Source organism: Nicotiana tabacum, chromosome 20 (assembly GCF_000715075.1).
Source record: "Nicotiana tabacum cultivar K326 chromosome 20, ASM71507v2, whole genome shotgun sequence".
In the NCBI taxonomy this organism is placed as follows: Eukaryota; Viridiplantae; Streptophyta; class Magnoliopsida; order Solanales; family Solanaceae; genus Nicotiana; species Nicotiana tabacum.
The window spans coordinates 89,096,615-89,108,814 of NC_134099.1; positions in this window are offsets into that span (position 1 = coordinate 89,096,615).

The following is a 12,200-nucleotide window of genomic DNA, read 5'->3' on the forward strand; positions in this document are numbered from 1 at the left end:
GTATGAATTCTCAAATTACGTGCTATTAATTGATGTTGAGGTGGTGCACATGTTAGGTGATGGGCGTGTGGGCGTGCACCCTGTTAATGGTGACTCTGTTGTTTCTAGGACACTCTATAGTGGCCCTACTTTGTTGATTTCTGTGTTTTCACCATGTGATAAGTAAATTGAGTTATACATCATGCTAGATATCCTATTTTGGCTTTATGCTGATATTGTTGGGACCCATAGTGGTCATTTCTTGCTGTTATCTCATCGATTTCATTGATATTTCATACTCAGTCATATTCGTCCATTCATATCATATCGCAGTCTCAGTTGTTACTTATTGATACATCATATCATTATTTTTGGTCAGTTTTCATGACATTGTGAGCCCGTGGATGAGACTTGAGAGATTGATGACTGAGTGAGGCCGAGAGCTTGATTATGAGTGACAGTTATGGAATCGAGCTGCACGCCGCAACATATGTTATTGATTCATGACCGATTGAGGCCGAGAGACTGAGGCCGAGAGACTGATTGATTTATGCCATGATTGGATTTTTATAGTGCTTGGGCCGTAAGAGCCCCTCCGAAGTCTGCACACCCCCAGTAGGCGCGGATAATATTATTGAGGGATGGATTTTTCTGGACATGGATTTGTCCGAAGTATTGATATATGGAGATGGATTTCTCTACACGGATGGATTTTCATTGTTCCTCGGTCGAATGACGTATAGTCATTGTTGAGTATGTTCCAGGATGGATTTCCTTGGGCCGCATGATCCATATACGGTACCGAGTGGTTGAGCATTTATATATTATTGAGGGATGGATTTTCCCTGGGCATGGATTTGTCTGAAATACTTGATTTTGGAGATGGATTTCTCCACAGGGTTGGATTTTCCTTTATCCTCGGTACTGGGTGACTTATAGTCATTGTTGTATATGTTCAGGGATGGATCTCCCTGGGCCATATGGGCTATACACAGTACCGAGTGGTTGAGTGGGATACAATGAGCTTGAGTACTCTGAGAGTATGAGTACATGATTCATCTCTGAGATACATGGAATTGACATGCATATATGGCATACATGCATAGTGATACATTTTCCTCATACTGTACGGTACCACATCATCCATGACTTTTTACACACAATTATATGTGGGCATAGAGTGTTATTTCACACTTGTTATTTGGAAAGTAAATGAAACATTTTATTTATTTATTGTGGAAATGATTCTCAGGAAGAATTACAGTTTTCAAACTATCTCATAACTTTTCGATGATTTCGATAAAGAATTTGGGTTTTCACTGATATTCATGAAAAGCTGAACTATTTTCGAAAAATCGTGCAAAAAGCTGAACATTTTTACCTCTAAGATTATTTCCTTGTTATATGCTCTACGTTGTATGAACTGTTGTTGGTTTTTTGTGTTGGACCTGACCTATGTTCTAGCTTGTCACTTCTTTCAACCTAAGTTTAGGTTTGTTACTATTTGAGTACATGGGGTCGGTTATACTCATACTACACTTCCTGCACATTGCGTGCAGATCTCAGATGTCAATTGTCACGACCCGGATTTTCCACCGTTGGGATCGTGATAGTGCCTAACCTTACAATTGCTAGGCAAGCCAACGTATAGAAATTAAATACACTAACCCTTTAAACAATTCCCTAAAAAACAATAATTTAAAACATAATAATTAAATGAAATGTAGAAGTGTCACAATCCACGAACTTCTAAGAGTCACTACAAAAACTGACTGAAGGAAAATACATCTATCTTTGAATTAAAATAAAATAGTGAACAACAATATTGGAAGGGGACTCCGGGGTCTGCGAACGCCGGAGTCCCGTACCAAAATCAACACTGTCCCGTACCAAAATCTGTACAATGTGCAAAGTACAGTATCAATACAACCGACCCCATGTACTCGTAAGTGTCAAGCCTAACCTAGGTAAAGTAGTGATGAGGCTAGGACAAGACAATAACATGAACCTGTGCAGGTAAATCATGTACGAGAAAATAACAACAAGTAGAAATTAAGTAGTAAATAATGGGAAGGGGGATAACATGCTGAGAGGGAGAAATAAGGTTATGAAAATAGTAACAATAAAGAAACGCAATACACAATATGATTGCACCAATGAAAGTAATAGACATAGCAAAACAAGTGCACGACATCACCCTTCGTGCTTTTATTCTCATCCTCACCATAAGAAACTATAGGAAACGACACGGCATCACCCTTCGTGCCTTAACTCTCTCACAATATGGCATGGCATCACCCTTCGTGCATTAACACTCATAGAATATGGCACGACATCACCCTTCGTGCATTATCACTCACAAAATATGGCACGACATCACCCTTTGTGCATTATCACTCACTCGCAAAACATTGCACGATATCACCCTTCGTTCCTTAACACTCTCCCTTACCAAAATAATTATCAATAACAACAAGGAGATAGAGATATCATAACATCAAGGAGATAGATATATCATAACATCAGGGAGATAGAAATATCATAAACCAGTCTTACTTCATCGTTTATGTCACGACCCGGATTTCCCACCCTCGGGAGTCGTGATGGAGCCTACTAATGTGAGCTAGGCAAGCCAATTATGTGAAAAATTTACCTTTTTTACCCATTTTATATTCATTAACAATTGCGAAGTAATAACATTTAAACTGCGGAATTTAACATAAGCAGAAGAAAAAGCAATAAGCTAGCTGAACATGAATCCAATACAACTGTTTGAGTCTCGAATACCAGAACTAGTGTCAAAGTTTCACATAAGGTCTAAGAATACTACAATTAAAGGTTTGAAAGAAATAAATACAACACTGTCTTTGGAAATGCATGAAAGAAACAGGAATAGTAGATAGAAGGAGAGGCCAAGGCCTGCGGACGCCTGCAGGACTACCTCGGGTCGCCTGATGAGCAAGAATAAGCAATCCCGTTGCGGTCCGAACTCTACAACACTTGGGTCTGCACAAAAGAGTGCAAAGTGTAGTATCAGCACAACCGACCCCTTGTGCTGGTAAGTGCCTAGCCTAACCTCGGTGAAGTAGTGACGAGGCTAGGACCAGACTACCAAATAAACCTGTGCAGTATATAATGTACATCGGAAAATAAAATAGAAATGAACAAGTAAGGATGGGAGGGGATACATGCTACGGCGTTATACCGGTATTAATAGTAAATCAAGAGTAACAGTCTAAGGGTAGCTTAGAATTCACAGCAAAACAAAAGAAACTAATATCCAAACTAAACACACTTGTATCAATAATTGTTGTGGCGCGCAACCCTATCCCAATATATAACAACATTGTTGCGGCGTGCAACCCGATCCATATCATTTATCATTGTTGCGGCGTGCAACCCGATCCACATATATCATTGTTGCGGCGTGCAACCCGATCCACATATAATATTGTTGCGGCGTGCAACCCGATCCACATATAATATTGTTGTGGTGTGCAACCTGATCCACATATAATATTTACAATTATAACGAGAGTCCCGACGAGGGATCAATAAGGTATACACTATCTCGACAAGGGATCCGATAACATAGGTAATTACGTCTCGGCAAGGGAGAAACAACTATAACCAAACCTGTTACAACATCTAAGTACCTTAGCTATAATCAAACTTGTTACAACATCTAACTACCTCAGCTATAACCAAACTTGTTACAACATCTAACTACCTTAGCTATAATAAAACGTGTTACAACATCTATCTACCTCAGCTATAACCAAACTTGTTCCCCGAGAATAACCATAATCCTTACCCAACGCAAAGAATCATCAACCTAAGCATCCGTAATATCAATTAAGAACACAATGCAAGGGAACCACAACTCAACAATAGCCCGGCAAGGGGGCAACATAATGATCTCTTCTCTTTCTCACTTTTACTTCACAATTCACTTCACAACTCGAGCCAATGCCCTAGAGGTTCAATTAGCACTTATACTTTCACAATTCGTTATACAACTTGAGACAACGCTCCTCAATATTGATAGGTCACAATTCTTTCCACAAACTTTACACAACAATAGAAACCTTCACCAAGGCACGAATAACACAATGAAGTCATGAAAATCACAATATAAGACTCACGGTCATGCTCGACACCAACGTATAGATACTCGTCACCATGTTTATACGTCGTACTCAATAAGAAACAAATAGCAAATAGGACACAACTCCTAATTGCTCAAGCTATGGTTAGACCAAACACTTACCTCGATGCCATGAACACAATTCAAGCCTCAAATATAGCTTTACTTCATGATTCCACCACCAATTCACTCATATCTAGTCACAAGTTACTTAATTACATCAATAAACGCTAAATGAATCAATTTGAATGCATGAAAATGAGTTTTCCAAAGTTTTAACCAAAAAGTCAAAAATTGCCCAGGGCCCACATGGTCAAAACCCAAGGTTCGAACCAAAACCCGATTAACCATTCCCCTACAAACCCAAATATATAATTTGTTTTGAAATCGGACCTCAAATCGAGGTCCAAATCCTCTTTTTTTGAAAAACCTAGGTTCTACCCAAAACACCCAATTCCCCCCATGAAAATCATTGATTTTGAGTTGAAATCATGTTAAAAGATGTTAATGATTGAAGGAAACTAGTAAAAATTGACTTACAATCGATTTGGAAGAAGAGTTGTTCTTGGAAAATCGCCCTAGGGAGTTTGTGTTTTGAATAGATGTGATAAATGAGTTTAAAATCGTCTAAGTATAAAAGTTATAGGTCTCGGATATGGTAATTGCGAACTGGGAATTGCGAAGGGAGTTTGGGAAATGCTAAGTGGGAATTGCGAAGGGAGGTTGGGAAATGCTAACTGGGAATTGCGAAGGGAGGTTGGGAAATGCGAAGTCTGCAGGCCTACAATTCCTTAAGTCCAAAATTTCACCTCGTGGCCTATCCAAAACTAACCCGAGCCCTCGGGGCTCCAAACCAAACATGCACACAACCCTAAAAACATCATACAGACTCGCTCTTGCTTTCAAATCAGTAAAATAACATCACCAACTATGAATTTAACATCAAAATCATGAAACTATTCTCAAGACTTCAAATTTTCAATTTTCTCAATAACTATCCGATTCACGTCGTTTCAAGTCTGTTTCTTACCAAATTTCATAGAATTATCTTAAATCATATATAAGACATGTACTGGGCATTGGAACCAAAATACGGGCCCGATACCAACATGTTCTAATCAAAATTCATTTCCAAACCTTATAGATAATTTCAGAAAATAATTTTCTTCAAAAATTCATTTCTCGGGTTTGGGACCTCGGAATTCGATTCCGTTCATGCGCCCAAGACCCATATTTTCCTACGGACCCTCCGAGACCGTCAAATCACGGGTCCGGGTCCATTTACCCAAAATGTTGACCGAAGTCAAATTAATTCATTTTTAGCCAAAATTTGTCATTTTTCACAGATTTTCACATTTAGGCTTTCCGGCTAAACGCCCGGATTGAGCATGCAAATTGAGGTGATGTTAAGAGAGGTTTTTAAGGCCTCGGTTAGAATTTCATTTTAAAACAAGTGATGGCCTCTTGGGTCATCACATTCTCCACCTCTAAAATAACCGTTCGTCCTTGAACGGACAGAAGAAGGAAGTACCTGAATCGGGGAAAAGATGGGGATAACGGCTCCGTATATCGGACTCAGACTCCCAGGTTGATGCCTCAGGAGGCTGACCTCTCTACTAAACACGAACAGAAGGAAAACTCTTCGATCTCAACTGACGAACCTGCTGGTCTAGAATAGTTACCGGCTCCTCCTCATAAGACAAGTCCTTGTCCAACTAGACAGTGCTAAAATCTAACACGTGGGATGGATCACCGTGATACTTCCGGAGCATGGACACATGAAACACTTGATGCATGGCGGATAATCTCGGCGGTAATGCAAGTCTATAAGCCACCTCTCCCACTCGATCGAGAATCTCAAACGGGCTAACGAACCAAGGGATAAGCTTGCTCTTCTTCCCAAATCTCATCACGCCCTTCATATGCGACACTCGACACAATACCCGCTCACTGACCATAAATGCCAAATCACGAACCTTGCGGTCAGCATAACTCTTTTGCCTGGACTGAGCTGTACGAAGCCTATCCTGAATAATCCTGACCTTGTCCAAGGCATCCTGAACCAGATCCGTACCCAACAATCGAGCCTCTCCCGACTCAAACCATCCAACCAGAGACCGACACCGCCTACCAAATAAATCCTTATAAAGAGCCATCTGAATATTCGACTGGTAGCTGTTGTTGTAGGCAAACTCTACTAAAGGCAAAAACTGACCCCACGTGCCTCGAAAGTCAATGACACAAGCTCGGAGCATATCCTCCAAAATCTGCATGGTCCGCTCAGAATTCCCGTCCGTCTGAGGATGAAATGTTGTGCTCAACTCAACCCGTGTGCCCAACTCTCGCTGAACAACCCTCCAGAAATGGGAGGTAAACTGCGTACCTCGGTCCGAAATGATAGACGTGGGCACACCATAAAGGTGAAAAATCTCCCGGATATAAATCTCTGCTAACCTCTCAGAAGAATAGGAGACTGCCACAGGAATGAAAATCAATAATGACCCGTACTGCGTCGAACTTCCTCCGAGTCTGCGGGAGTCTAACAACGAAATCCATAGTGATCCGCTCCCACTTCCACTCAAAAATCTCAATCCTCTGAAACAATTCACCAGGCCTCTGATGCTCGTACTTAACCTGCTGACAATTCAAATACTGGGACACATATGCAACGATATCCTTCTTCATTCTCCGCCACCAATAATCCTGCCGCAAATCCTGATACATCTTTGTGGCACCCGGATGAATAGAGTACCGGGAACTATGGGCCTCCTCTAAAATCAACTCTCTGAGCCCATCCACATTGGGCACACAAACTCAACCCTGCAATTTCAAAACTCCATCATCACCCAAGGTGACCTACTTGGCACCTCAGTGTTGCACCGTGTCTCTAAGGACACACAAATGAGGATAATCATACTACCGATCTTGAATATGCTCCAATAATGAAGAACGAGCGACTGTGCAAGCTAACACATGGCCGGGCTCAAAAACATCCAACCTCACGAACTGATTGGCCAAAGCCTCAACATCCAAAGCAAGCGGTTTCTCACCGACTAAAATATAAGCAAAACTGCCCACACTGGCTGACTTCCTACTCAAAGTATCGGCCACCACATTGGCCTTTCCCGGATGATATAAGATGGTGATACCATAATATTTCAACAACTCTAACCACCTCCTCTGCCTCAAATTCAACACCTTTTGCTTGAACAAATACTGAAGACTCTTGTGATCCGTGAACACCTCACATACCACGCAATATAGATAGTGCCTCCAAATCTTCAATGCGTGAACAATGGCAGCCAACCCCAAATCATGAACCGGATAGTTCTTCTCACGAATCTTAAACTGCCGCGAAGCATAGGCAATGACCTTGCCATCCTGCATCAACACTGCACCAAGTCCAATACGAGACGCATCACAATAGACTGTATAGGCCCTGAAACTGTGGGCAAAACCAACACCGGTGCCGTAGTCAAAGCTGTCTTGAGCTTCTAAAAGCTTGCCTCACACTCATCCGACCATCTGAACTAGGCACCCTTCTGGGTCAGCCTGGTCATCGGGCTTGCAATAGATGAAAACCCCTCCACGAACCGACGATAGTAGCTTGCCAATCCTAAGAAACTCTAAATCTCTATAGCTGATGCTGGTCTAGGCCAGTTCTTGACTGCCTCAGTCTTCTTCGTATCAACCTGAATACCCTCTACTAATACAATATGACCCAGGAATGCAACTGAACTCAACCAGAACTTACACTTTGAGAACTTAACATATAACTTACTATCCCTCAAGGTCTGAAGAACCACTCTAAGGTGCTGCTCGTGCTCCTCCCGGATGCGGGAATATATCATAATATCATCAATGAAGACTATCACGAACGAATCAAAATAAGGCATGAACACTCAGTTCATCAAATCCATAAAAGCTGTGGGGCATTTGTCAACCCGAATGACATCACCAAGAACTCATAATGCCCGTACCGAGTGCGGAAAGTTGTCTTAGGGACATCGGATGCCCTAACCCTTAACTGATGGTAGACAGATCTCAAGTCAATCTTCGAAAATACCTTAGCATCCTAAAGCTGATCAAACAAATCATCAATCCTCAGAAATGGATACTTATTCTTGATTGTAACCTTGTTCAACTGCCTGTAATCCATACACATCCTCATTGATCTATCCTTCTTCTTAACAAACAACACTGGCGCACCCCACGGCGAAACACTCAGCCTAATGAAACCCTTCTCAAGCAAGTCTTGCAACTGCTCCTTCAACTCTTTCAACTCAGGCGGGGCCATACGATACGGTGAGATAGAAATGGGCTGAGTGCTCGAAGCCAAATCAATGCAAAAGTCAATATCTCTATCGAGTGACATACCCGGCATGTTTGAAGGGAAAACCTCAGGAAACTCACGAACAACGACCACAGAATCAATAGAAGGAACCTCAGCACTAGAATCACGAACATATGCCAAATAGGCCAAACATCCCTTCTCGACCATACGCCGAGCCTTCACATAAGAGATAACACTACGGGTAGAATGACCAGGAGTCCCTCTCCACTCTAAACGAGGTAAACCAGGTAAGGCTGAGATCACAGTCTTGGCATGACAGTCCAAGATACCATGGTAAGGTGATAACCAGTCCATCCCCTATATGACATCAAATCAACCATGTCCAGAAGAAGCAAATCTATACCAGTCTCAAGACCTCCAATCACCACTATACATGAACAATGGACACGATCCACCACAATAGAATCACCCACCGGTGTAGACACATAAATATGGGCACTCAAAGAATCACTAGGCATGACCAGATACGGCGTAAAATAAAACCAAAGGTTCTCTACCACAAACAAGAACAGTACTTGTACCTCCACCTCTAATACCTTTACCTCTACCTCTAGTATCTCTACCTCCACCTCTAATACCTCTACCTCCACCTCTAGCTAATTGAGCGGGCTGGATGAGTCCCTCAATGAACCTCCTCACTCTCTCTCACAGTGGGAAGTATGATAAGAGCATGACAAGCCAAGTCGATGAATCTGATCTCGTACTGAGTAATAGTCATAAAACCCTGCTGGAGATGCTCAAACTACCTCCGATAGACCTCTCTCTGAGTGATGGGGAGAAACTTCTCGAGAAATAGCTGTGTGAATTATTCTCAAGTCAAAGCTGATTACCTAACTGGTATAGCCAATCAATAATCTCTCCAACAGGTCTTGGCGGATCCAGACAAGCGAAAAGTGGCAAAATCGACCCTATTGGTCTCAACTATCCCCATGTTTTTGAGAACCTCGTGACAGTTGTCTAGATAATTCTGGGGATCCTCAGAAGATGCACTGCTGAAAGTAGTAGTGAAGAGCTTGGTGAAACCTATCCAACCTCCACAATGCCTCTGAAGACGTAGCCGACCTATCACCGGTTAGCGCTGCTGTTCGGCTGAAGAAGCGGTACGTGACCTCGCCATGTGCGAAAGGACAAGAGTAGGGGTTTCAATTTAGCACTGAGAGAACAAAATCGCATGACATGAAAGAATAAATGTGAAGTTTTTCCTAACTCTGTAGCCTCTGTGGGATAAATATAGACGTCTCCGTACCGATCCCTCAGACTCTACAAAGCTTGTCTGTGAACTGTGAGACCCATGTAACCTAGAGCTCTAATACTAACTTGTCACGACCCGGATTTCCCACCCTCGGGAGTCATGATGGAGCCTACTAATGTGAGCTAGGCAAGCAAATTATGTGAACAATTTACCTTTTTTACCCATTTTATATTCTTTAACAATTGCAAAGTAATAACATTTAAACAGCGGAATTTAACATATGCGGAAGAAAAAGCAATAAGCTAGCTAAACATGAATCCAATACAACTATTTGAGTCTCGACTACCCAGAACTGGTGTCGCAGTTTTACAAACGGTCTAAGAATACTACAATTAAAGGTCTGAAAGAAATAAATGCAACACTGTCTCTGGAAGTGCATGAAAGAAACAGTAATAGTAGATAGAAGGAGATGCCAAGGTCTGCGGATGCTTGCAGGACTACCTCGGGTCGCTTGATGAGCAAGAATCAGCAATCCCGTTGCTGTCCGAACTCTACAACACTTGGGTCTGCACAAAAGAGTGCAAAGTGTAGTATCAGCACAACCGACCCCTTGTGCTGGTAAGTGCCTAGCCTAACCTCGGTGAAGTAGTGACGAGGCTAGGACCAGACTACCAAATAAACCTATGCAGTATATAATGTACATCGGAAAATAAAACAGAAATGAACAAGTAAGGATGGGAGGGGATACATGCTACGGGGGTATACCAGTATTAACAGTAAATCAAGAGTAACAGTCTAAGGGTAGCTTAGAATTCACAACAAAATAAAAGATACTAATATCCAAGCTAAACACACTTGTATCAATAATTGTTGCGGCGCGCAACCCGATCCCTATATATAACAACACTGTTGCGACGTGCAACCCGATCCATATTATTTATCATTGTTGCGGCATACAACTGTCGCGCCTCCTTTTTCCTAAGCGAAAATCGGGTTCATGACATTTGGGAAGACAACTCGTTCCCTTTTAGGAATTGGATTTTTGAATTGAAGAGTCGCCACCTAATAATTTAAGTGCATTAGGACACTAATAAGGGTTTGAGTTGGAAAACCAGAGTTTGGGTAAGGGCTAGAAATTATCCCGAAGGGAAGGTTTTAGGCACCCCTCAGGATCCACTAGTGTGGTTCCCGGCCATGCTACAATTGTGACTTAAGTACAAACAATAAATAAGCAAATAAGGATTTCAAAGATGAGGGGTTGTCATATTGTGATTGCAAATAAGTTAAAGTTTGAAGAAAAAAAAGGAAGCTGAAATTTGAGACAAAAGGAGTTTTTGAAATAAAATAAATGAGTAAAGGGAAGGGGGGTCCTAAGTTTATAAATAATATGGATCACATCAATGTAATACCCGGTAATCACTCCTCATAAGAGGGGTTACTCGTGGTATTAGCGCACCGGTCATCATATCCATATCTACCCTTTCCCATCCCGTTAAGGTATTAAACGCTGAATGGTTTTGTTTACTTATTGCATGCTGGTACCCGCCCCGATCCTATCGGTCCTGGAGGCATTTGGGACTACTAGTATTAAAGGGAAGGAATATTTGGCTTTTCAGTGTTTTAAAAGGATAAAATACTAGAGCGACAATCAAAACATATAAGGCAGGTATGTGAGAACACATAATAGTTAAAAGGGCTCAAACAGGCCTCCTCATTTAAAAAAAACAAATTGTCTAGAATGACTTCAAATACTGATTATAGTCTGAATTAAATCTAAAGCGTTAGGACATGCTGCTTCATCACATATTTCTCAGATGAGAAGCCCGAATTGGTCCTTGTCTGGTTGCAGTTTATTAAAACTGACACAGTTAAACAATTACCTACTGCTTGCCTAGGTGGAAGTATACTGCTTTTTAAAGAAGGTTTACTGATAAAACAAAATTCTACAGATATTAAACGGTATTATTACTGATTGTAGACTTGTGGATGAGATGGACGAATCAGATTCAGCTGGTTATTCCTATAGGCATGATTTCTAGATGTTGTTGGTTTTGAAACGATTACGGGATGCAAGAATCATATAGGCATGATATCTAGAGTGAGGTTGATTATTATTTAACCTATGATTGTTTGCCTAATGAGAGATGTATATGCAGAAACTTATAGGCATGGTTTCTAATGCAGTAATGAAACAACTTATAGGCAGGATTTCTACGTGTAGTGCATAACTTATAGGCAGGATTGCTATATGGAATGCATAATTCATAGGTGGGATTGCTAATGCAGTAATGAAACAGCTTATAGGCAGAATTTCTACATGTAATGCATAACTTATAGGCATGATTTCTAGTGCATGCATAAGCGAAAGAGCAGGCTGTGACTGCAACAGTAAATACCTAAAGATGATACCTACCCATATGCACACATGAGTAACCCTCCCCTTCTCACTAGAACCCCATAGTTATTATAAATTATTACAGACCCAAATGAATCAAGAAAGATAAAAAATTACATCAGAACTTCCAACT